The following is a 27,792-nucleotide window of genomic DNA, read 5'->3' on the forward strand; positions in this document are numbered from 1 at the left end:
TGAGCTCTGTTGGAGAACAATTTTTGGAGGCCCCACAGCTATCCTGTCTCCTGGCAAGTGGCCCATATTATGAATTGGAGAGATGTTTTGTACAAGAGGATTATTAATCCAAAATGACATTGGTCCGCTCCCTCCCCCCCTCCAAAAAAAAGCCCATACCAAAAATCCTGCTAATCTGCACACAGAATTGATGGTGGACCCGTCCCTCTCAGGCAAGATTTATAGTTCAATGTTGAGGTTCCCACAATGGGAGTTCATCATTTTACAAAATTAACTGCAGCACAGATGATTAAACCCAAACCACTCGGCTCAAAATAAATTAACTAAGTCCAGTATGATTCATTACTCTACCTCTTTATTATGCTTGGTCACTTACTGAACCTTGTGAATCAGTAACTCGCTTTGGGTCTCCATATCACTTGTGCAATTACCAAGGTTCTACTGCATTTCTTTACAGTAATATCCAGAAAGATAAGAGTAAAGTGTGTAAAAAGTAAAGATATTCATGTTGTGACAAATTATTTCCCAGGTGCCCATAATTTACTATACCCCATACAAGGTGTGAACAAAGACAGTCCCCTTTCCAGGTAGCTTACAGGGCAAAATTCTGACGGGGAGAAACTCCAGACTTATTGTGTAGCAGGTATTTTCTAATCTCAGATTCTTTTAATATATTACATTGCAGTGTAAAAGACATTTGGCATGGATTAGTGTTTTTTTGTGAATCACTTACAGAGACAAGATAATAAATGCAGTAATAGAGTTAAAGTGCTGCATAAAAATGTAGATTTGTTAGTATGAGATAACTTTACTATTCAAACAAACAGATCAAGGGAGGCTGTGGAATTGTGATCGCTGAAGGTAACCATGGTTAGAAAAAATCATTTTGGCTTTGGATCAGGCATAGTAAAAACAGCTAGGCCCCAATGGAAGGAGGTGAACTAGGACAGTAATTCACAACCCCTGGAGGTGCACAGAAGTCTTTCAGGGGGTACATCAACTGGTCTAGCTTTTAACTTAGTTTTGCAGCAGGCAACATAAAAATGCACTAGCAAAGCCTGTGCAAACTAAAATGTACAGATAATGACTTCTTTATACTGCTCTAAATACCATATGGTGAAATGTAAATACAATTCAGTATATATATTCCAGTTGATTTATTTTATAATTATACAGTAAAAATGAGGAAGTGAGAAATATCTCAGTAATACTGAGCTGTGACACTTTATCTTATTATTTCTGATTTTGTAAGCAAGTAGTTTTTAAGTGAGCAGAAACTTAGTTGTACGTAAAACAAATCAGATTCCTGGAAGGGGTACAGTAGTCTAGAAAGATTGAGAGCCACTGGATTAGATAGCTCACCATGCATTTTTTTTAATCCAAATGATTTTAATGGGCTTTTTATATTTTATTGGGAGTTATCTCAAATCATAGACTTTGTGGTATCCAGCATTATATTTAAAAAATGAGTGTAAATAGGTATTACTGTAAAGAATTTTGAAATCTTTGTAAAAGTTGTTACATTAAAGGAAATATATTTAGATAATGGGAAAAATCAATGGAAACTGGGAGTGCATTTTAACTAGTGGACAAAGATTTATTCACCAAAGTTTGAAATCAGTATTTGAAAAACCTTTCAGTCTTGATACAAACATGTTTGCACAGCTGAAATCTAGCCAACAAAAATTCCTGTCAAGTGAAACATTAACTCTGATACCAAAGAAATGCAGTTTTCTCAGGACAAATAGATCTTGGCTAAGAATGAAAACTTAATGCAGGTCTAAAGTGACTAGTTTTGAATCATTTATGCACTCAGGGTTCGGGATGGCTCGGGGACTGGGAAAAGGGATATGACACCTTTCAGTTCCAGCTCACTGGCTTGTATCTGGCTTGGGCCAGTAATGGCTAAAAGTTATTACTGACTGCTGTGTTGAGGCCTAATGTGGGTATTTTGACTGTCTCACTGTGTTTTCTAGTGCACAGGCAGGTGTGGCATCCTTGTCTTCTCAGCATGAGAGAACACAAACAGCATTTCCTCCAATCCCTGGGCCTCTGCTCTGGAGTTAGGTGCCCCTACTCTATAAATGGCAGTAGTAGAGGTGGTACTGGTGCTATCCTTCCCAAACAGGCATGGAAGCTACCGGCCTCAAAAAGGCAGAGTGAAAAGCTGCAAGCTTACCCTAAAAGGTATAGATATGGGTGTCCAGCCCCCACTTTCTCAGCAACGGGTCTGGCCAGTTCTGTTAGGCAGTAAGGAAAGTATGCAACACACCTGTTTAATTTGTGGAGGAGTTGCTACTGAGGACTATGTTCCCTATATCTTGAAGGAATTTTTGCTAAATTGCCAAAATTCCTGAAAAACAGCTCTTCACTTTCCCCTATCCCACAGTAACAAAGGTCTAAAGCACAATCTAATACTTCATCTTTTTTAAAGGGCATTTGCTTCATTTCTTATCCATTAAAATAAGCACAAGCTCATTTTTCCATTCATAAATTTCCCAGTAACTACATTAATTAATATCTAGTTATTTTCCAGAGGTACCTATGTACAGGTGCAGCAGGTTGATGCTCATTTTGAAGACCTCATCCATTGGATTCTTTAAAAATGAATAATAATGATGTATCCTTGGGGTGGATTTCTTACCCTGAAAGGTGGTCTTGTAGCAAAGATGGTTGAATCATAGAGTTCAAACAAAGTACAGTGAAAGCTTTGTTATCCAGCACTCATTGGGAGTGGGGGTTGCTGGTTAATTGAATGTGCTGGATTACAACGCTTATTGCTTTTCCCTCACTCTTTACCAGCAGATCCAGTTCTCAGCAGCTCGAGGCAGGATGAAGGAGAAGGAAATGTCTGCTGCTGATGTCAGCTGACGGTACTGGCTGTCAGAAGCCCCACAACGGCCAACTGGACAGGTGGGAGTCAGGCACACGTGCCTGAAGAGACGGTGGTGTTGTGGCTGGCAGCAATGCCGGTTAACAGAGTGCCGGATAACAAAGCTTTCACTGTATCTCTTTCCTGGAATGACTAGTCTAGACATTTAGTGAAGATATGGAAGTTAAAGCCAAACAAACACTCTTGTAGTAGAGTGAAGGGGGAGGGAAGGGGCAATACCAGCCCCTTTCCCAGTGAGCTAGAACTTCAAATAAACAAACCAACCACAGTTCTCCCAGTCTCCCACAGAGAACACCAGCAGGCCTGTCTCAGTGCCTTTTTCTTGGTTTGAGGAAAGGAAGTATTTTATATCCTACCCCACTGGAGAGGCCTACAAATCCTAGAAGCCCTGGGACTGTAAGATTGTGTCTGATTGGATAAGAGAAAAGTGAGCCTTGCCCTTTCCTACGCAAACATCAAGGCACTAGGACAGGCTAGTAAAATGAGCTTCGCTGAGTTCTTCCCAAAGCCCACATGTCCCCCGAGATCACTTTATCTCTCTGGTTTTCTCAGTTTGTGTGGGGGGGGGGGGGGGGGAGGGAGGAAGACAGACAGAGAGACAAAGGCCTAGTAGGCTCCCATCTTCCTTCTTAATAAGCTAGCATATCCCATGACAAGAACTGAACACACAGCATTATTGTTATTATTAATTTTATTCCCAGTGAGGAAGGCTTTTAAACAAAATCAGTTTCAGAGACCCTGTCATATACTTCAGTTTGCAGCTAAAATCAAATGCATCTATACTTTACCGTTATTTCGATATAACTAGTGTTATTTTGAAATAACAATGCGAGTGTCTACACAGCCATTCTGTTATTTTGAAATAATTTCAAAATAACGGACGACTTATTCCAAAATCTGTAAACCTCATTCCACAAGGAATAATGCCTATTACAAAATAGCTATTTCAAAATAAGGTGTGTGTAGATTCTTCATTACTGCTGTTTCGAAATTGCCCTTCACCAGGGCCATTATAAGTTATTCCTCCCCAGTGCCTCCTGGGGCTCTAAATCGAGATAGCACATCTACATTAGGGAAGCTTGCCTCAGACTAATTTTTAGGCTTCCCTGTGGTGTAGACGGGCTATTTTGAAATAAGTTATTTCAGAATAACTATTCCAGAATAGCTTATTTCTAAATAAGCGTACAGTTTAGATGTACCCTGAGTGACATGCTATACCAAAGTAAGTTCTAATGTAGACTAGGTGTTAGTCTACATATTTTAGTATTTCTTTGCAACCATAATAGTCAGAGATTTACTTTAAATGAAAGCTGCAATGTTGGAGAATGGTACAGTAGCTTCAAAGAAGTGCTGTAATGACATATGGAGAATTCCAAGCCCTCATTAAAAGTAGTCCATGAAATATAAGCTAGTCCATAGACTTCACAGCTGTTGGAGCCATTCTTTGTGAATTAAAAATACAAAAGAAAATGCTACTTTACAATACAGTTTACACATTTGTGGAGGGGAGAGGGAACTGATCAAATCAAAAAGTTAAGGCTGATACTCTCATTTTTCCCTGTCTTATTCCAGTACCCGTTGGCCTATATAGAGAATCATGCAGAGATCTGAGGCCCTAGCAAATAACTTGTTCTGTGTTGCATAAGAAGAGATGGAATGAAATCCCTAATTTTGGAATAGCCTCAGGTTCATAGTTTTAGCTCAGACTTTTAACAACTAAATGCCCTTTTAAAATCTGAATCTGTGAAATACTGAACATTTCCTGCAACAAGCAGAAGCCACTCCACTCCCATAGTTCTTGGTAGGAGTTAAGGGAGCTCAGCACCTCACAGAATCAATCCAGAAGTATATTTATTAAAAAAAAACCCAGAGCAGATAAGGTTTGTAAACACATTCCTCATGAAAGGGCTTGCTGAGTTCTCAGAATGATGTACACTTCCTCCTCTGAGATACACAGTATATAGGTCTTCAATGGCCTCAACAAGTTCCAGTTGGAGTCAATGACATAATTCTCATAAGCCTACAAAAGAAACAGTGCTGGACAAATATTCAAGGCAGCCCATTTACAATTTTTCATTGATATTGCAATTGCTACAGAAGCCTCAAACAGGTCACATCCCTTTTGTACTAGTCGTTGTAAACTCTAGGTCAAGTACTGTCATTTAGCATATGTTTGTACATCTAGCACAATGGGATCCCACCTGGTCTAAGACTCTACAAACCACAAATCATAAACCACAAGTAAACAACAGTCCCTACCCCCAAAGAGTTTACATGTAAATTTAATAAAAGGAGAGGAAATTCCCCTCATTCCTCACTAGAAAGTAGTGCCTACTGGTAGCATATTTTAAATATATGGTCATGGGCAGCCTGTTAATTTTTCTTGTGTGCTGGGTCACTTCTCCTTAATCAGTTCCACTCTGATTAAATGAAAACAATTATATAAATACAGTGTTATGTAACCTTAAAAATTGCCCAGGGCCTTCCTTGGGTCTCTCCTGGAATTTCGTTAGCACTAAGTATCATTACAATAAACAAACTTAAACATTTCAAGGTAAAAACGTCACCAGGGATTTACCAAAATTGCATATTGATGCTTTTGTCCAGATAACGTCTGTTTGTATGCTACTGTATATTGTTTGTGGTCCAAATAGAAATATATTCTGAGGTCTATCTTATGGCAAAGGTTGCTTTTATTAAGAACACATTTATATTTTGTTATTTTGGGCTATCTGCCACTTTATGTAAGCTGCACCAGATGCTCTTGCTCTAACACAGCAGATTATTGTATACAGAATTTTAGTTTTCCCTAAAGCACATAACGCTTTGTAAAATCCGGATTACTGTGTCTCCAGGAAGTGATTGTAAGTTATATTAAAACGGTGACAACTAAGAACAGAAATGGCCTTGAAAACCTGTACTGACGGTGCAGCAGTCCTAATATGGCCGTGGATATGGGCTGTTTCTAATATGACTAATCTATATTCCTTTTATATGTTCTGCTACCTTCTTTTTCTTATTGTTCCCTTCACTAACATTTAATCTATAGCAAACTATGGTGTAAAAAAAAAATTAGCATTTAAATTTAAAGACTGAGGAAAAGTTTCATTTCAATTTTATGGCTCGAAATAAATGGAAATCTAAGCAGATGTACAATTAAATGGATCCCAGGATACCTCTTTGTTGCATTCTATAACAGGGATCATTCTCTGCTTACTTGGCAGCCTTTTGCACAGGGAAAACAACACTCCTTAAGTACAGTATTAACACAGTAGAAGCTGAAGTGGTGTAATTATAATGTAACTTTATCTGACATCATGGGCAAGATAAGCCAATCAATGTTACTGCTGGGTTTAAAAATGTGCTCTGGCAAGAGGATACCTTTGTCTAGGCTGGAGTTTGTTTTGATTTTATCCTAGTTATAATATGGTTTGGACCTGACTGGCTGCCAGTGTTGCATCCAAGCACAGCCACTGTCTACCCTATGCACAGTAGTTAAACCCTGCTGTTTGACAAAGGACAGAGGTTGGGGTGCCCGCGTATGCAGAGACAGCTGCAATCTGGTTCTTATTGTCCTGAGAATATGGGGAGGAGCATCAGGAGGCGCTGGTGGGAACAGCAAAGGCGCAGTAGGGTTAGAGAAACCTGCCAAAACTGCATCCTTGCTGCAGGGAGCTGCAGCTGCTGCCAGGGTGTGGGGAAAACAGATGGCTGTTCCTTTGAAGCCACTTACGCATTAATCTCTCTGCCTATTTCTTCCTCCAGCTCCTGTGGTGACACCTGTAGTTACTAGCCATTGGCACACAACCTGGAAAGCAGCCAGCCATTCACCAAGGGAAACAGCAGATTAAGATGACCTTTTTTCAAACTGGCTGCATAAATTAGCAAAGGGATTCCAGGACTGGGAGAAGTCCTATGGGTTAACACACAAAGGCTTTAACAGAGAGGGAAGAGCCGCAAGAGAATGAGCATGTGGGGGAAATGAGGAACAGTGCCAGCAAGGACTGGAGGCAGTGGTTGGGAGAGGTTGGCATAGGCTAGGATTGACATTTTGAGTGGTGGACAGAAAGGAAGGTGTGAGATGGTAGTCACTTTAGTTGGATAGCAAGTAAGTCCTTTGGATTTTGGAGCGAGGCGAGCTTTGTTAGATGAGGGAATGTCCTTCTCTGATAAATCCACATCACAAAGCTGTTGAATTCTGCTCGACAAAATGCTAAAAATCATATCTATATCAAAAGGAGAAAAATCTGTGATGGAAAAGAGATGCATTCATTTTGCATTCATGTTTTTCAATCTTTATCATGTATTTGAATGTTACTATGAGGATTAAAGAAATGTGATTTGAAGGTAGACTGGTATATGTAGTGGTTTTAAAGTTCTCCTTTTGTAATGTTTTAGGATTTTGAATATCTCCATTGGAGCTCAGAATAAGATGCAGGCCTTGCGTGAGTTAGTAATTCAATTAAATTTGTGTGTATTTCAATATACAGTAGACTTCCGATAATCCGGAACCTATGAGACCTAGGTGGTGCTGGATTATTAGATATGCTGGACTATCAGGAGGTATTATAAGATGGTTATATATATACACACTATATACATTATATACTGTGTATAAAGTGTTCTTAACCCTTTTTATTGTACATACTGTATACAGTATACTGTAATATTTTAGTTTTTTTAAGCCTTTTTTACCTTTTTGCTCAGTTCAGCTGCTGCCACTGTTACCTTGTGACTCATTTTTGCTGAAGCTCACTGACTACACTCTTGCCATTTTGATACCGGACTATCAGGAGTGCCGGACTATTGGATGCCGGACTATTGGAGTTTTACTGCATATAGTCCGGACTATTGGATGCCGGACTATTGGAGTTTTACTGCATATAATTTTACTGCATGATACTACGTAAAAGATAAAATCAGAAGAGCCCTGCAAATCCACAAATACTCGCTTTATATCCACAGGCATTCATGGATGTGGTCATGCATATCCGTGGATCATTTTTGTAGATGCAGATACCAATTTTGTATTCATGCAGGCTCTAAAAGTTAGTTCACATGCTGGTTTTTAATAGTGTTAACCAACAAGCTGTTGTTCTTTTCTAAGTGAATGAGTTTTAACCTTCTCTTAGCAGTCAAATCTCTTACTAGTTTAGCCAGTTTTATCTGTTCTGTCTTTGGCTCAACTGGTACCATTTGGCTCAATGGTAGAGTCAGCTGATTTCTTTTTGCAAAATTGTGTGCCTGCAGTGTTCTAAACAATCTAGTAAATCTGATAATAAAGGTTGATTCTTTTTTACCTACTGAGATCAATGTGATTTATGCCATCACCTGATGTTAATCATTCAGCCACCCTTCCCATCCTTCTGAGCAAGACAAATTTTCTAAAGACAGATGCTTTCTTGCACAAAAATGTGTGCAATCCTGGAAATATGGCAGTTCTACTCAGGAATACATAGAAAAATCTATCACTGAAATATTTATTTGTACATGTGTAACCATCACCAGGAAAACTTGAACCTAGGACTTCTGGAGTTTAGTGTGGGAGCCTTTACAGCTTGAGCTATAAAGCCAGAGGACCATCAGCTTGAACTGTAGAGCTCCCTTGTTCTTATCTTTCACTGTAAGTGGTCTAAGTGTCATTACATGGGACAGTGGCTGACACTAGGTGTGTGGGTTACATATGCAGTTGCCTGTTTACCATGAGCTATTATAGTAAGCATGTATGTAAATACGCCCATGAAACCAAACTTATCTTTAGGTGTTAGTTGGCACCTACCATTTAAAAAACAACTGTTTTTAATGTGCAATGACAACATAAAAACAAACAACTGTCCCTCCTTAATGTAGGCCAAATCCAACTCTCGTAGAAGTCTGTGGGTGTGTCCATTTATTTCAATGTATATTGGATTTGGCTCTAAATGAGTAACTTAAAAAAACCCATGAGATTTACTAATCTTTGTCAATCACAGAGGATCTGCAGACTTTCATCAATTTGCACCTGCATGACATAAGTCCAAATTTTTTTTGGACAATAGTTCGGTGAAGCACTGAATCTACTTTGATTCACACTTTCCTATTGCGAGATCCTGAAAATAAACACAGACCTGTGGAAGACACCTAACTTTATGCTAATAAAATGCTCAGAATCCAACTCCCTCAACACATCATTCAAAAACATCTGACAGCAAATCTATTACAGAAAACCTAAATGACGGTACCCTAAAAATAAAGCATCAAGTATTAAAAGCACTTATTGCTACATTTGTACTATGTGAGTTTTCCTCAGTCTGTGTTACCATAATCCATACCAGTGTCATGAGAAAACAAAAGCTTCTGAAGCCTAGTTTAAGATGAATGTGTGTGGCGTATAAATCGGACCAGCAGTCTTTCAGGGATTTTTTTTTTTAGAACAAATGGTGACTGTGGACAAGGTAGAAAGGGATCTTCAACAGGAGTATATAAATTTTTGGTGACAGAAAGGTACATGTATCTAATATACTTTCCTTTTAATTTTTCTGTGACAGCATAGTTTAACATAATCCTTTAGCCTACATTCTGGTTTATGAGCCTCATGTGAGAAAGCTAAATTTAGCATAAAATACATGAAGTACATTAAATCATATTAACAAATTCAATTGTAGTAGGATTTATGACTCACTGTTTCAATATTTTATTACTATATATCATTATTTTTATTAGTAGTATAGGCCATGAGCCATCAAACTATTTAAGTATACCATATAGACATTTATAAAACCCATTTGGAATTGAAATGATCATTCTGAAAAAAAAAAAAAAAAACATTTCTGAAGAATGCTTGAACTTAGTTTTTGTTATTTAATTTAGCACTTCGATGTACAGAAGGGCCATAATCAAAGTAACAAGTTACTCCTTCACCTATAGCCCTGAATAATCATATCTTCCCGTGGTCTTTCAACCTGCAACTTCCTTGTTCATCTAGTTCAGGATCTGAATGAACTCCTGAAACAAAGTGGCTAGAATAGTGTTGTCTCATAAATGTGTAACACCTTGTCCTGGAGAAAAAGGGATAGAAATAGAAACATGAAAAGAAACTTATATGGCAGGGGTTCTCAAACTTTGTGATATTGTGACCCCCCTCTAAGTTGCTTGCGACCCCTCTGGGGGTTGGGACCCACAGTTTGAGAAACGCAGTTATATGGAACTGTGCTTTCTTCAGATGGATATAATATGTGAGCAAAAATGAGAAAGTTGCACCTTTTCAGTAGAAAAACTGGGCTACACAAAAGCAACCCAATCCTACCTCAGAAAAGTTTGAGCTCCTGTCCAAAGCCTGGGCCTATAAGTTATACTATAAACAAACCAACCCTCCAGCCAAACAAGAATTTAAGTGGGCCTTTCATTTTTGCTGGGAATCACTTTGTTAGCTTCTGGTCTTTAATGACCATGGGAATCCCTGGGATATTAGTTTTAGCGGGGTCTTTTTTTCCTCCTTGGTGAACAAGAGACTTGCCCATTTTTTCCACCAAATCCCCACCATATGTTGGGTTAGTTTGTGCATGTGTGCACGCAAGTGCAAGTATGGGGTGGGGATGTTACAGCTGTCTACATGACTGAGTAGGTCTGAAATGTTCTAGAATGTATAGCTCTCAGCACTGGAGCTGTTCCTTTAGCTAACTATTTAGAGGCCTATATTTCTAGAGCTGAAATCATGATGGGTGGCATGGGCATGGGTGAGACTTGGCTCATTGCCATGGTGTATATAGTATGCATTGCTGTGTAACTGCTAGATCAGTACAATTTGTCTAGAACAGTTTAAATGTAACTTGTTTGACTTGTAAGTGCTCCATGGGGGGAAGAATTCTGGCAAGAAATGCTGTATTAAACACTCAGACTCTGTTCTAGTATGTGGCTGTTAGCAATCTGGGCCAAACCACTGAGACATAAGGAGGTTGGGAATCTATTAAAAAGAGTAGTTAACCCCTCTTGGAGTATTCCAGGAAGGCAAAGTGAGTGGCACAGGCACACGCTTCCTTCTTACATCCCTTCTCTTGGCTGGGACAGGGAGACGGGTGTCTGTGTGCAGGAATCCTATAGCGCCCAGCACATGTATATTTTATTCAGTAAATCAGAGGACCAGAAAATGAAAAAAGCTCTTTAAATTTGTGTTGCTTTATTTGGAACTAAAGCAAAAACTGGAGAAAAGCCAGAGATTCACTGCTTTGACTTTGGGATGTGAGAATTTTCCCACAGCTGTAGGATTTAGTAATCTCCTTGCTGGAACATTTGGTCGGAGCATACACTCAGTGCCAGATTCTTCAGGCCCTAACGTGGGATTATGTTAATAACCACACAGTTTAATAAAATGTCTTAAATAGGATGTAAAGAGGGAGGAGTGGATTAGCCACACTCATTAAATGTTTTTCTTCTAAGTGTCACTGTCAAATGCTCTAAACATTTGACTCTTTAGGAGACACAGAGGTGCCCCCTTCCCAAAGCACATATAAGTTTGCTCCACTTGTCAGCAAGAGGCTTGGACACATAATCCTCCTTTCTAGAAAAAGATAGTTAAACTTGAGGTTGTCTAAAGGAACCTGTTTCCAAAATTCTTAGGTTGATCTTGTTCATATATGTTAAAAACATGGTGGATAGAAGTTGGGTCTGTCTGAATTATGTTATGGAAATCGATTAAAATCATCATGAGTATTATATTGAACACCAAACAACTTAGAGCAGTTGGCAACTTGAATCCCTTGGGCTGCATCCAGCCCATCGGGGTTACGTGTCTGGCCCACAAAACATTTTGTTCACCATTCCCCACAGGACTGCCAGATTCCGCTTCTGCTTCCATGTAAGTTTTTTCCTACTGGTGTTACTAAAGTGACACACATGTAAAAGTGATGTACATGCTGATTGCACACAACATGGACTGTGAAAGCCATGTGCTCCCTCTTCATTCAATCAAATAGATGCCATCTTCAGTTGGCACACCTCACATATCCTTGGTATGCAAGTGCAATTAGCAAAACTATCCTATCCTGGGAGAACGTCTTGGTTATAACAATCTTGTGGACCATTGACATGAAGGATGGCCACTCATGTGGCCCACTCACTAGTCTAGGTTGCCCTTTACTGGCCTGGAGAGAGTTATCACTTCAACACTGACTTCCAGGGCTGGATTTGAACTATTACCATTGTAGTACATTACAGTGGGGTTTCCCTTCTTTACCTAATTCCTTTAGGTAACCTTGACACACAGTCGAAGGTGTGTGTGTGTGGAACCAGCCTGACTCACTAAAATCTCTGGGCTTTACTTTGTGCAGGGAATTAGCAGTGCCTAGAAAGATACTGCTTGGGCCCATACCTGGGGCTAAGCCAACAACACCACTTAATGGTCCCAGACCCTGGTCTGGGTCACAACACCACCAAGATATAGAGAAAGGCAACAAAAATCATTAGGGGTATAGAACAGTTCCCATATAAGAAGAGATTAAAAAGACTCATACTGTTTAGCTTGGAAAAGAAATCACTAAGGGTGGACACCCTAGAGGTCTATAAAATCATGAATACTGTGAAGGAGGTCAATAAGGAAGTGTTATTTACTCCTTCATATAAGACAAGAACCAGGAGTTTTGCCAATGAAATTATTAGGCAGCAGCCGGTGTATAACAAATAAAAGGAAATGCCGCCCCACACAATGCACAGTCAACATGTGGAACTCTGCCAAGGGATGTTGTGAAGGTTTAAAGAATAATTGGCTTAAAAAAAGAATTAGGTCAGTGGTTCCCAACTTTTTGAGCTTATGGACCCCTTTTCAAACTATTAAAATTTCACACACACACTCCCCTTCCTGGGAGAGAAAAGGAAAAGAAAAGTAAGGAAAGAAAAATTAAAGAAAAGTAAGGATTGGGCCCATCGCTTTTTAAACATTCCACAGACCCCCTGCAGTACTGTTGTGAACCACCAGAGGTCCACAGACCACAGGTTGGGAACCACTGAATTAGGTAAAATCATGAAAGATAGGTCCATTGATGGCTATTAGCCAACATGTTCAGAGATGAAACACAATGCTCTGGATAGCCCTTAGCCCAGGAGTTCCCAAACTTTTTGACATGGGGACCAGTAAATCCATTCACGAGCTTTTGGAGGACCGGTAACATGCATTTGCATATTTGCATATTCAATAAGCAAATGATGAATATTAAAATAAGTTGTTTCTGGTCCTCCCAAAGCCCCCCAGAGCCAGTGTTAGCAAAGCTTTTGATACAGTGACCCACAATATTCTTGCCAGCAAGTTAAGGGAATATGGATTGGATAAATGGACTGTAAGTTGGATAGAAAGCTGGCTAGATCAGGGTTTCCCAAAGTTTTTACTTTAGTTGGAACCCATTTTTTTTAAGTACTGTCTTTTGCAGCCCAAAAATATAAACGCATATAAAAAAAAAAAGAATGAAAAATGAACAAATTTTCAGTTTTACCCGGCTGCATCCTCCAACTGGCCTGGGCCAGGGCTTGGGGGACCCGGTACCACATGAGCACTTCAGGAGGCGGGAACAGGAGCAGATTGTGGGGGAGAGTAGGGTAGCTGGCTAAGAGGGAGGGTGCAAGGAAGGGTAGGGTTGCCAGGTGTCCGGTTTTGTACTGGACAGTCCGGTATTTGAAGATTTTGTCTGGGAAAGAAATTGAGAAATTACCAGACATATAAAATGCCTGGTGTTTTCTAATTAGGTACATTTTATTTTAATTAGGTGTATTAGTCCTTAGCTGCCTGGCTGGTAGATGTGCTCACGCTGTCTGAGTGTGTCTACCTGCCAGGCAGTTCGCAGCTACTCCAGGGAGGGTATGTGGGAGGAGAGGAGGCAAAATGGAATCCCCGGCCAGACTCACTCATCTGCCAGGGTCTGCATGTGCCCAGGTCAGTTCCGCTTCCCCTCCCTCCCCACCCCCTTCTCCTCCTGATCGCCCCAGTCCAGCCCTGCTGCCCCTGTCCAGCCCTGCTTCTAGCGGCCGGTTCCTCCCGCCACCCACCAATCTCCCCCAGTCAGCCCCGCTCCCATGACGACCCCCTCCCCACCAGCCCCACTGCCCTGTCCATCTCTGCTTCCAGCAGCTGATTCTCCCGTCCTCCTCCTCCTGATCTCCCCTGGCCAGTTCCCCCTCCCCCCATGCAGCCCTGGTTCCGTCCCCTGTCCTCTCCGATCTCCGCCGCCGAACAGCCCCATTACCCCCAACCCTGCTTCTGCCGCCCGCCCGCCCACATGCCCGGATCTCCATGGGACAGCCCCACTCCCCCAGTCCTGCTTTCACCGCCCGCATCTCCGCGGTACAGACCCGCCACTCCCAGCCCTGCTTTGGCCACCCCCCCGCCTGCCTGGATCTCCACCAAGACAGCCCTGCTGCCCCCAGCACTGCTTCCCGGCAGCCAGTTCCTCCCTCCCGCTCTCCTCCCAGCAGCCATGCCTTAGCCTATGATTGCTAGATGCTTGTTCTGGACAATGGGATGGCTCACTTGATAACTGCCCTGTTCTATTTATTTCACTTGAAGAATCTGGCATTGGAAGGCTGTTAGGCTAGATAGATGGACCATTGGTCTGCCCCATTTTGTCCATTCTTATGTTCTGTTCCTATCTTAATCATTCTGAGCAATTATAAAAAATTGAAACGCATATGTGTACACACCTACTAACAAACAGATAAAAGAAAGAATGTGAAAAGTCTTAGTTTGTTTTTTAGATGAAAATTGGTATGTTTCTGAGTCACCCCTTTTCAGTTCATCATCCTCATAAATATTTCTCCCACCTTGTAAGCCCTTTCAAGTAGGACCTACCTCTTCCCATACAAGTGAACAGTTTCTATTAGTGTGGGTAATAGTTACATATAAATGGTAATAGAAACTAATTTTTCTATTAGAGGGGATTATTTTGACAAATTGTTATTGTTGTGGAAAAATACTAATTACTTGAAATGGAAACAGTCTGTGAAACCGGTTCGGACTGGATGAATTTCCCATCTCAAAAAATGTTGAGAAAAGAGTTTCAAAATTGTTCAAAACAACTTATATTTTGAAATTTAACCTAATGAGACTGAAGAAGGTCAAAATCAAAATTAAATGGACCCCAAACTAATCATAATTAAAGATTTTCAATTAATAATTTTAATATTCAAGACAGAACATTTTTGAACACTTTCTGCTCAACTTCGTTGACAAATAAATGTGGAGTCACTGTTCATTTTACTCTCGTGTATCTTGCTAATGACACCTCTATATTCTCTATTTTCCATGTGCATTAGATCTTTTCTGTGCAGTTTCTCATATGTTGTAGACAAGAGGTTCCCAAACTGTAGGGTACACCCCCCCATGGAGAAACAGAACATCTGGGGGGCACAAGGGAGCCTGGGCTAGTCCCATGGGCAGCAGGGAAGGAGCACCACCCAATCCCTCTCTGTCCTCACCTCTGCTTTAGTCCCACTCCTAGCTGTGGCCCTGGCCTCTAGCTGCGGCCCTGGGTTGCAGCCCTGTGTTTGACCCTGTTCCCAGTAATCATCATAATCATAAGAACAACCATACTGGGTCAGACTAAAGGTTCATCTAGCCCAGTATCCTGTCTGCTGACAGTGGCCAATGTCAGATGCCCCAGAGGGTGTGAACACATCAGTTAATAATCACATGATCCCTCTCCTTGTCATACATTTCCAGACACACAGAGGCTCTGGGACACACCATTCCTACCCATCCTGGTTAATAGCCATTGATGGACCTAACTTCCATTAATCTATCTAGCTATTTTTTGAACCCTGTTAAAGTCGTAGTCTTCACAACATCCTCTGGCAAAGAGTTTCACAGGTTGACTATGTGCTGAGTGGAGAAAAACTTCCTTTTGTTTGTTTTAAACTTGCTGCCTATTAATTTCATTTGGTGACCCCTCATTCTTATATTGTGCGAATAAGTAAATAACTTTTCCTTATTCACTTTTTCTACACCAGTCATGATTTCATAGACCTCTATCATATCCTCCCTTATTCTCCACTTTTCTAAGCTGAAAAGTCCAAGTCTTTTTAATCTCTCTTCATATGGGACCCGTTCCAAACCCCTAATCATTTTTGTTGCCCTTTTCTGAGCCTTTTCCAATGCCAATATATCTTTTTTGAGATGAGGCGACCACATCTGTACACAGTATTCAAGATGTGGGCATAGAGGCAATAAGATATTTTCTGTTTTATTCTCTATCCCTTTTTTAATTATTCCTAACATTCTATTTTGCTTTTTTCACTGCCACTGCACACTGAATGGATATTTTTAGAGAACTATCCACAATGATACCAAGATCTCTCTTGAGTAGTTGTAGCTATATTAGTCCCTATCATATTGTATGTATAGTTAGGATTATTTTTTCCAATGTGCATTACTTTACATTTATCAGCATGAGATTTCATTTGCCATTTTGTTGCCCAATCACTTAGTTTGGTGCGATCTTTTTGAAGCTCTTCGCAGTCTGCTTTGGTCTTAACTATCTTGAGCAGTTTGGTATCATCTGCAAATATTGCCACCTCACTGTTTACCTCTTTCTCTAGATCATTTATAAATAAGTTGAATAGGGTGGGTCCCAGGACAGACTCTTGGGGGACCCCACTAGTTACCTCTCTCCACTCGGAAAATTTACCATTTATTCCTGCCCTTTCTCTCCTATCTTTTAACCAGTTATCAGTGCATTAAAGGACCTTCCCTCTTACCCCATGTCAACTTGATTTGCTTAAGAGCCTTTGGTGAGGAACCTTGTCACAGGCTTTCTGGAAATCTAAGTACACTATATCCACTGGATCCCTCTTGTACACATGCTTATTAACCCCCTCAAATAACTCTAGTAGATTAAACTTAAAAAACAACAAATAGACCAGTAGCACTTTAAATACTAACAAAACATGTAGATAGAATCATGAGCTTTCATGGGCAAAACCCACTTCTTCAGATGACCCAAGTATAATAAGTCCAGATTCAAAGATAAATAAGAGAAGGAGGGAGGAGGAAGGAGAGGGGGAGAAGGAAAAGAAGGGGGAGGAAGAAAAAGAGAGTCAGTGAGTAGATAAAACTTAAAAATCAACAATTAGTCTAGTAGCACTTCAAAGAATAACAAAACATGCAGATGGTGACTGGATAGTTCAAGTAGTTACAGGAGTCTGTTAAGAACCAGTAGCACCTCCATTGGCTAGTTGGTTGGTTAAGTAATTAAAAGGTGGACACATTACTCAATCTATTGTATACAGCCAGGCCCTAAGATACAATCATATTTGCTCCAACCTCACAGACGGAGACAAACACCTACAGGATCTATATAGAGCATTCTTAAAATTGAAATACCCATCTGGAGCACTATCTTTCACCTCTTAATAACTTAACCAACCAACCAACCAATGAAAAAAGCGAAGAAATAGTTAACTGGAAAGTCTGGGAGAGGCAAACTCGCCCCAGTGGAAATAGTGTGTATTCCACTACCTTTGCCTCCCATTGCCCTGGGGAATGTGCAGGGTCCGCTCTCAGGTGAAATGGCAGGTTCTTGGTGTAACCACCTGGTATTAGGGGAGTGTGTGGCAAATGGCAGAGACAATTTAACTCTCTGCACAAACCCTCAATGTCCTGGTTATTCACACTACTGGGGGGCCCCTATAGAGCCCCTCCTCAGGGTAAACCCCAAATGAACTGAAACGCCAACAATGTTCTAAAAATCTGAGACAGAAAGTCCAAAAAGGACTTCTTTAATGCCAATCTGCTTACAGGTTTTGATGGGTTGGTCTGGGTTCTTCTGGATCCTGCCACCCACTCAACTTTATTTTTTCCTATGGATTTGTTTGGCGGTACCTCCTTCCCTCATTCCTTCCTGGCAGGGTCACCAGGGCATCTTGGGAGGAAAATTCTAACCCCACGTACTTGCCAGCTAGTTGGAGACTCCCAGAAAATAACACAAACACATCTGCTATATTAAACACAATTATATTAAACAGGAGACAAATATAACAGAACAGGGTAAAACACTATTTTTAGGTTCACCAGTGCTCAGCAACCATGGGTATGTCTACACTACCCCGCTAGTTTGAACTAGCGGGGTAGTGTAGACATACCCTGTAAGATTAGTGTCCCATTGGTGTGCGTACTTTGTTGGGGCCCTTGATGACTTATGACCATAAGTGCACGGGGTGTGCCGGGTGTGCCCAGGCACACCCTAATGTCTCAGGCTGGCTAGAGGCTGCTGGAGGAAGAGGGGGATTTGTGTGGGGCACCGCAGCCCCTCACCTTAAATTCCCCGTGGCCATCTACGGGGCACTGTGGGTCAGAGAGAGCGCATCCGCGGCGTCCTTAAATGCTGCGCAACAGGTGAGAGGGGAGACGCCCGGGCGTGGCATGACGTCACATCCGGGACTTTAAAATTGTGTGTCCGAGCTCCAGAAACAGCTGGGGCCCGACTACAGATGCTGACCCGAGCCATTTTTGCGGCCCGGGCCCTGCCCTGCCCATCCCAGCAGCACCGCGTGGCACCTCTTATGCACCAAGAGGCACCCCTGCCTGGCCCGGCAGCACTGCGTGGCACCCCTGAGGGAAAATAAGAGGAAGGGGCTTGTGCTGAGGGGAGGGAGTCAGGGCAGGAAGAGAAAGGGGGAAGGCACCAAGGGACAGGGTAGAGGAGACACAAATGCCAGGGGGCCAAGTGGAGATGAGGAAAAGGGCAGGAGTTGAGGTGTCAGTGGGAGGGGGGACAGGGTGATGCCGAGAGAGGAGAAGGTAAGGGCATTGGGGGTTGGAGGGGGAGGTGCTGGGAGAAGGCTTGAAAGAAGGGGTGGATATGAGGAATGCAGGGGTGGAGCAAGTCAAGTGTGAGGGCACAGAGGCATGAGGGGAATGGGGGCAGAGGGTGGTGAGGGGGTGGGCATCAGGGAAAAAGGTGGCAAAAGGGGCAGAGGCAGTGAGGGAAGGGGGAGGCACCACGAGGGTGCAGGACTAAGGGAAGATGCAGGTGCCACGGGATTCTGGGGGAGAAGCAGAAGGGCAGACACCTGAAGGGGAGGGACCAGAGGAGAGAGGCAGGGCAGGTGTGTAGAGGGAGGTGTTAGAAGAGGGGATGAGGAGGGGTAGCTCATATGATCAGAGTGGGGCAACTGGAGGATTGGGCACAGGGGAAAGAGAAGGGCTGGTGGAGGGGGGCAGGTCTCAGGAAGACTGAGGGCAGTGAGAAGGGCAGAGTCAGGACAGCAGAGGAGGGTGAGGGGTTGGGGGGCAGCAGGCACCAGAGGAGCTGATGGATCAAGGGGAGGAGATATGGCAGCAGAGGGAAAAAGTAGAGGTTTATGTGATATTTATTAATATCTTGGGTGCCACAGTGGCACATCCAAACAAGCCACATAAACTCAGTACTGGTGCACAACACAAAATTCATTCTGCTCATGGGAGGAAACTCTTATAGGGAACACTTCCCCCAGCCTCTCCGCCCCCGAGTTAATGTCACACACATTGGGTTAATATCTGTCGACAAAGCCTCTGTTGACAAAAGTCTGTAGTCTAGATATACCCTTAGCCTGTGTCTACACTGGCGCGATCTCGCACAAAAGCGACTGCTCTTGCACAAAAACTTGCTGCCTGTCTACACTGGCCGCGTGTTCTTGTGCAAGTAAACTGATGTTCTAATGTATAAAATCAGGGCTTCTTGCACCAGAACTCTGACGCTCCCACTCAGGAATAAGCCCTCTTGCGCAAGAACTCTTACAGAAGAAGCCAATGCAGACAGGCAACATGAATTTCTTGCACAAGAAAGCCCTATGGTTAAAATGGCCATCAGAGCTTTCTTGCGCAAGAGAGCGTCTACACTGGCATGGATGCTCTTGTGCAAAAGCACATGCCAGTGTAGATGCTCTCTCCTGGAAGAGTTTTTGCAAAAGAACTCTTCCGCAAAAGAGTTTTTGCATGAGAACACGCCAGTGTAGACGTAGCCTTACAGACTAACAAAAAATGTAGATGATATCACGAGCTTTCATGGTCACAGCCCTTACTGCATTCATCTGAAGAAGTGGGTTGTACCCATGAAAGCTCATGATACCATCTACTTTTTTGTTGGTCTCTGGGGTGCTGCAGGACTTTTCATTGTTTATTAATTTTTTTCAGTTACAGACTAACATGGCTACCCCTCTGAGACCTGGAATACCACTTGTATTACCACTTGCTGCAGCTGGGAGCCTCTGCTGAGCCCAGACAGGCCTGGCTGCTGAGATATATGGGGCAGAGGCCCAGAATCAGACCTGCCTGCCCTGAGCTCCTCCTCCCCTTAATGGATCTTCAATCAGACACAGGCCCTTGAAGAGACAGGTTAGAGCAGCCTCTTGGAAACCTGTCTAGGAAAGATGCTGCAGCTTTTCTCCCTGAATTATCTTGATACTGCACCTTTAAGAGCCAGGTGGCTGATCTGGGAGCTCTTAAAGAGACCACATCTTCCCAGACTATGTGGGAGATCATGTTCTTCTCCCAAAGGTGTTCACCTGAGGCAGGGCAGATCGGGGGAGAAGGGTGTTTCATGTGTGTGTGTGTCTGTGTCTCCTTCTCTCTGTGTTTCTCTCTTCATTTAGTGGCAGGTTCTATTTTCACATCTCCTGACTCCACCTGCCCATGTGGCTGCGCAGATTGACCACCTGCCTATCAGCTTCAGACTCCACCAAACCCGTGTCCTCTGCAGCTGAAGCATGGTGAAGGATTCAGTAACTGAAGACCTGACCCAGGAAACGAGCAGGTGCTGCTCCCTAACCTGCCCCCAGAGCTCCCGCTGCGCGGCCTGGATCCAGGCATGGCCCTGTGCGCACTGCCCTGGCTCCAACAGGCCAGGATTGCTGTGGCTGTCTGGGAAGCCCTCTGTTTCCTGGGTCCTCTGTGATCAGTTCCTTCTAGTGGGTCCTGGGAGAATAGAAATGATCAAAATTGTCCTCATGCTGGTGACTTTCCAAAACTGCATCCGCTTTGGCAGCAGCACACTCGGTACCAGCATCAACTGTATGCCTTGGCTACCTGCTCCTGAACCTGTGGGCCGGGACTCAGGGGTGTCTGTTCATTCCACCCCCAGCCTCACTCTTGGTGGGGGAAAACAGCCCCAGCCTTCCCCCGACCAGCTAGAGCATGCTTACTTGACTCAGGGGACCATAGGGGGTGTGTGTTCGCACCCTTCGCACCCCACCCTGCATACAGGCCTGGCAAGTCCTCTGGCAGGGGCAGGTTCAGGATCATCTGTCCCCTGCATTCCCCATCCAAAGTGAAGAATGCAGCAAACTGTGTACTTTTCCCTTGTTCCCTGATGTTTGAGAACAGCTAGTAATGTTCCTGTATGAATTGAGGGGCAGCTTCACCTCTCCCAAACCCATCCTAATAGGTGTCAGTGGGGGGTTTCGGTAGGAGGTTCAGGGCTGAGGTTATCCCAGATAGGAGTTGCCCTCGGCCAGCCTCTTTCACCTGTCTGGTGATTCTGTCTCCTTTCTGTATGATTTTATGAGAAGTGATTCCATTCCAGGCACATCCCATTTTCCTGGCACAACCAAACCGTTAACTTGCTTTAAGTTATGAGGAAGCTGTATACCAAATTTGATGATCCTAGTGCTTATTATTTGGGAGGAGTTCTTGAACAGACACACACACAAATTCTTTCAAATATATAGTAGATTGTATGTTGGCCTTACTTTTCTTGTACTAAATGCATCACACAGATTACAGCTGTTTTAGAAATGTGTTCTTACTAGGAATATTTTAAACATTCGTATGCAGATGGCCAATGTCCTTGCAAAGGATGTATTATCTGCTTCAGCTCTCTAGTATCATTTTAGATTGTTTACTGTTTATTTTCATGTCATCCACTATAAAAGTATGTCACTGCACAGCTGTTGCTGACCCCTACAGTATAATCTGAAACAGTGCTTGGAGAGACGGTACAGTGTGAGAAAACTCAGAAATATCATGTCTCCTCCCAGTGTAAGAAATACACTTTCACTGTAAGTCTATTGCCTTGCTGTCTTGTTCTGAAGAAGATATTTGGAACTGTGCTAGGAAAGGAGTTTTATAATTGTGCATTATAACTGTAGGATTCTTTGCCAGCCACAGTAAGGGACCAGCATCTACTTTAAATGTATTTTAAAAAAGAAAAGAAAAAGAGTCCTATGGAAGATACAGACTAACATGGCTTCCCTTCTGAGACTTTAAATTATTATTATTTTAAAAGTCTTTGTACAAATTTTAAGGCAGAAATGAATTTATACTTTTGTTTCAAACATACTTAATGACAGAATAATCTCATAAATTTTGGAATTAAGATTTTGGTCAGTTAAACTTCAGTTAACATGTTTCACAGTTTACAAAACTTGGCTAGCTCTCACAGATGAACAGGCTTTCTCACGAGATATCTGGCACATACGCTTCAAGTCACGGCTAGAAAAACCCTTTTAAAAAAGTCTTTTTGGCAGTCTCTTGCCACTTCTGGTTCTGGCCAGTTTTCAAGTTTGAATCTACAAATGGGTGAACATTGAAGACAGTGTCTTTTTAGAAACACATTTTTTGTTCAGTCTGGTGTTTCCTTCCCCCCTGAGGCATTCAGATCTCCCACCAATACTTCAGCACATTTTCATTAACTCCTTCTCCTGGAGAGACCATTATGAATCAGTGGCAGGGGATGACTTCACAATTTCCACTGAAATTGAATGCAGTGTCTCACTGAGCACTCAGCCCCTTTGTTGCTTGCATCACTGTTAAAGCTGGTGAAATAACCCTTAAACCTCATTTTTTTAAGGAGCAAGGGTTATTTCGAAAGAAGGTTTTTTCCCCCCAAAATAACCCCATCTGCGTAGTGTTTTTTTTAAATGGGGTATTTCGAAAAAGCACCCTGATGCAAATGAAGTGCAGGAAATTCAAATCTGCGCTTCATTTGCAATTTTGCTCGGCTGTATTTGCATTCGTCTCTCGAAAGAGGAATGTAGTGTAGACATACCCTCAAAGTCATAGAGCATCTACCAGCCTCTTTTACCAAGCACCAGTGTAAATGGGCAGAGAATTCATAGAATGAGTAAGAAGAGGCATAGAACTGTAAAGGACTTCTGGGAGAGGTATCTTGACTGGTGATCAAAGAAGGTGAGGAGTAAGGAGGAAGCCTTAATTTGGATTTTCTGAATTTGTGCTAAAGGAGGAAGAATAGATTTGTGGTTAAGGCATGGGCTTGTTTGTAACTTGGTAGTGCTGGGTTCAGTTCCTAGCTCTACACATACTTCCTGTGGGGCGTGGTGCAAGTTGAATGACTCTCAGAGATGCTATGACACTGGTGGCATTACGGTTTATAGCCAAGAGATGCTATTCTGAGTGAAGCATTAGATGCAGTGTCTGCACATCTGTTTCTTTAGAAGGATGCTCCATGTCTGGGAATATCAAGCAGTGGGTACTTTGCGATACCAGGTGGCTGTAGGCCCAGCTGATAGGCTTCATGGCTGAGAGCACATAGGAGCCCTGGGGAGGTGCTCACACCCTGAGTTAAAGCAATATAGCGGCTTATTAGGAATTAGACTAGTGAGAAGAGCTCTGTGGAGGCTTTCAAGCAGAACACAGGATAAAAAAAAATCAGTATTAATCACATTTAATATATTTAAATAAAAGCAATCTCTAATGGGGACTGAATGGGACCAAAGCTTTCTTGTTATTGCTAAGAGTAAAACTCTCTCTCTCAGACAGGCTGTATAAACCAGTCACCAAGCAGAGAAACTGTAGTTTATCAAACTGCAGCTGTGTCCAGTCCAAATCCCAGAGGAATCCCAGCTATACACAGATCTATTTGCTTCAGTGGACAGCTACCTTCTGTGTATTTACCTCAATAGTCAGGTGCACCAGTTCTAAAGTGGAACTCACTTTTGGCTGCATTTTCTCATTCTTGGCTCAAATTTTGGGGATATTTATTGCCTGTAGCTCTTCTGCTACATATGATCTAATGAGAAAAAAATAAGGACTAAGATAAATGGTTCTGCTGCTTCTGAAGAGGTGTGGTATACACACTTAAACCATATGCCAAAGATCTGACACTCCCATGTCCTCTCACTCCACCTAACCACAAACTTTATTCTTAAAAAACCCAGAGTTCCTCAATGAGCAGTAAGGGTTATTTCGTAGGAAGGGTTTCTTTTCAAAATAACCTTTTTTTTCCTCGAAATATGCTATTTCGGAAAAGCAGCCAGCCGCCATTATGCAAATAAAGAGTGGGAAATTCAAATTCGCGCTTCATTTGCAATTTCGTTTGTCTGTATTTGCATTCCTCTCTCGAAGGAGGAATGCAATGTAGACATACCCCCATTTAGTATGAAGGGACAGCTAAGAACATTAAAGCTATCATAAGAAACAAGGGCATGGGAAATCTAGGAAGAGCAGTACTTCAGGCAGCAGTAGTGGCTTGTGGGCCAAATTTGGTTATTTCTGTGAGGCAGGGTATGCCTGAAAGGGTTCCCCTTTTCTGTGTTTCAAGAATTCTTCCGGGAAGGGTTAGAAAAGGGACTTGTGTCCAATATACTGGTTCAGGTGTCAGCTCTAAGATCTCTATGAAATCAGACAAGATTTGACCATTTAGTTAAGTTGATCTGTTAGATGAGAGACAGTACATAAAGAAACCAGGGAGCCCCTAAGCCTTAGACTCAGACTTTAAGTCTACGTCTACACTACAGGCTTCTTGCGCAAGAAGCCTTTTGCGCTACAGTTTTTGTGCAAAAGCTTTTTGCGCTACAGTTTTAGTGCACTGCTGGACACCCTTCCGCAAGAAAGCTCTGATGGCCATTCACAGAATGGCCATCAGAGCACCTGTGCTTTTTTCCATAGGGGTTTTTTGTGCAAGAAACCCCTCTGGAGCATCCACACTAGCCTTTTTGCGCAATAGCTGTAGCGTTAAAAGCAGTTATGCCTCAGAAAAGGAGGTTTACCTACGGTGGAAAAAGCTCTCCCTTCTGCCGTTTAACTGCCTGTTTAATTGCACAAGAGCTCATTTGAGGTGTGGACACTCCCCAGGTTTTTGCGCTAAAACCTTGTGGTGTAGACATAGCCTAAGGTCAGAGGAATAATATGGATGGTCATCTAGTCTAAACTTCTGCAGATTGCAAGCCACAGAACCTCATCTACCCACTCCTGTAATAGATCCCTAACCTCTGGCTGAGTTACTGAAGTCCTCAAATAATGTAAAGACTTCAAGTTACATATAATCCACCATTGACACTGGTTTAAACAAAGGCCAGACAGAGGCATGGGTGAGCCGGGCAGCTGCCCAGGGTGCCAACTGATGGGGGGCACCTGATGGCAGCTGTAAGGGGCGTGTGGCATCCCTTACAGCTGCCATCAGGCGCCGCGTGCCCGGCTCCCGCAGCAGCACCAGCCCACCCGCATCCCCGCGGCGCCGGCCAGCAACGCTCTTCCCTCCCATGGCCACGGGGCGCACAGCCCGGCGTGCGCGCCAGCAGCGATGGCCGGGCTGGACTGGGCCGCGCTTGTGCCATGTGCTCTAGGAGCAGGCTCTGGGCTGTGCGCCAGCGGCTGTAGCCAGGCCGCGCATGCGCCGTACACCCTAGATGCGGGCCCAGGCTGCGCGCCAGTGGCTGTAGCCGGGCCATGTATGCACTGTGCACCCCGGGGGCGGGCCCGCTCCCCACGGACGGGCCCACGCATGCGCCGTGCACCCGGGAGTGGTGCCGCGCGCCCATAACCGGGGCGCCAGAATATTTCGGGCCGGCCCTAGTTTAAACATGTATGTGACTTGGGCCTTGTGCTGCAGAGGAACGTGAAAAACCCACAGGCTTTCTGCCAATCTGATCTGGAAGAAAATTCCTTCCTGATCCCAAATATGTCCATCAGATCCTAAGCATGGGGGTAAGACCCACCAGGCAGATATCTGGGAAAGAATTCTCTGTAGAAATTCAGAGCCCTCACCAACTTGTGTCTCAACACCAGTCGTTGGAGGTATTTTCTGTGAGCAGTCACATATTCCACTTAGATTGCCCCCTTTTAATAGTTTATTAGTGTTTCCCATTACTGCAGCTCAGAGGATAAGGGAAATGGTAACCTCTCTATCCTCCCAGCCTCCTCATATAATTTTTTCTACGATGGCCTTTTCTTTTATACCTCTGTATGAGTTCTCTGGTCTTTTCCCTTCCTCCTGGTCACTGGGAGTGACTGACTTTCTCATTCTTTTCACTCCCTGTCTCTGAATACCCTTGCACTCAAACACAAAAAGACAGTGTTTATGTGGCAGGTGGGCAAGTGCTTTTGGTATAAATGTACTCATTTGCACATGAATATGCTCATTTGCACACAAATACCTACATTTGCATGAATAAAAAGGCTCCTTCCCCCAACATAACACTTATGTGAACAAAAACTGGATTCATCAATGTACCCAAAAAAGTGGGCAGAGATGTAAGGCTTTATTGCTATTTGGAATTTGTTAATATGTTCATAAATTTTTACCATTATTCACCCAGCACTATCTTAGAGATCTACAGATGTTAAACTGTAAGGTCTTTGGATCTGTGGCTGTCTTTTCCTTATGCAGATGTACTGTAGCTAGCAGAATAGGTCCCCAGTCAAGCCATGAGAAACTACTGCAACACAAATAATCCTTAAAATTTGACCTGACATCCTGCCCACGTTGAAATAGAATTTCATCTGAGAATAACTGACATAAAAGGCCCAGAAATCCTCTAAAACCACTTTATTTGAAGTGCACCAAATAACTGTACTGAGAAAGACAGACAGTACAGTGGTGGGATTTCTGTATCAATAAGGGTTAATGTCCCATTCTATGGGAAGAGCAGGGAGAAGTCTCAATTACAAAGATTTATAGTTAGGATGGTGATGGTCTTCCCTACCTCACTCCTTGCAGCATCTAGTGAGGCCTTTTGTGTCTAACAATGTATAGCACAGGATCATCAACACCATATGAAATGCTATACCTCCCTATATGACAAAGGGGTGTGAATCAGATATTTTTTCGCTAAGAAACTGCTAGTCAGGTGTAATTGGTAACAATTTTTATACATTGTCAATCGAGATAATTCTAATAACCTGTCAGTAAGAACTTAGGCAACAAAAGAGATTGAGTTGCTGTTGGATAACAGATTGCCTACATTTCTCTTTTCTGGTTTAGTTTGCCTTTTTCTGGATCCATTGGAAGAAATGAAGGGCTCAACAGGTACGTATTTGTTTTACGTTTTTTAAACCTTTGTTAGTGGAAGCTCTATACAGAGAAGCATGTCCAGCTCTGACTTAAAAAAAAGTGAGACTTGACTTATGCTAATCTTTGGAAGAAGGAAGTTAAAAAACTAGAAACATTTTACTGATAACAAAAACTCAGGTGTTTGTTTCATCCAAGGCTCCATCAGTCACAGCTTTGCTACGAATCAAAAGTGTCTGTAGTCGGTATTGTACACAGAGAGGCCATCCTTGTGGTAGTCCATTTCTGGTGCTTTGCAGATCAAGAACTTCACCTTGATGTTGCTCAAGTATTGAATTGGGAGACAATGTGGGAGATGAAGAGAACATATATTGATGTTCCAGTCAGAAGATGGGGTGCTGCATGGGAACTACTGACACTTTTGTGTCCTCTTATTCCCAGGTAAGAGGCATTGTAGTTGCAGACACATAAATGTTTACTTGTTTTTGGCTTCATGCACTTTGAAGTACATCTGTTTCGTGCAACCCATCCTGCAAACCTGCTATTTCTGGATTCAGATCAGCCTTTTTAGCAGTCAGAGTGGTTTGGCTAGTAACGATCATAGCTATGCTCTATTGCACAGTTAAATACTGATATTATAATAAAACTAATTAGAGATTCCACACTTGAAATAAAGAAGTTTTGGATATGCAATCCTAGAGGTTGTCGCAAGAAGAGAGA

The 27,792-nt window shown here is 42.7% G+C and overlaps 1 long non-coding RNA gene across 1 annotated transcript; it reads left to right on the forward strand.

The window, feature by feature from the left end:
- Positions 1–2,799: 2,799 nt before the first annotated feature.
- Positions 2,800–27,507, forward strand: LOC142830302 (uncharacterized). Its single transcript, XR_012905459.1, has 3 exons — positions 2,800–2,913; positions 27,046–27,090; positions 27,372–27,507. It is a non-coding gene; the product is annotated as an uncharacterized LOC142830302 (long non-coding RNA).
- Positions 27,508–27,792: the final 285 nt, after the last annotated feature.

This window comes from Pelodiscus sinensis, chromosome 7, assembly GCF_049634645.1.
Source record: "Pelodiscus sinensis isolate JC-2024 chromosome 7, ASM4963464v1, whole genome shotgun sequence".
NCBI lineage: Eukaryota > Metazoa > Chordata > Testudines > Trionychidae > Pelodiscus > Pelodiscus sinensis.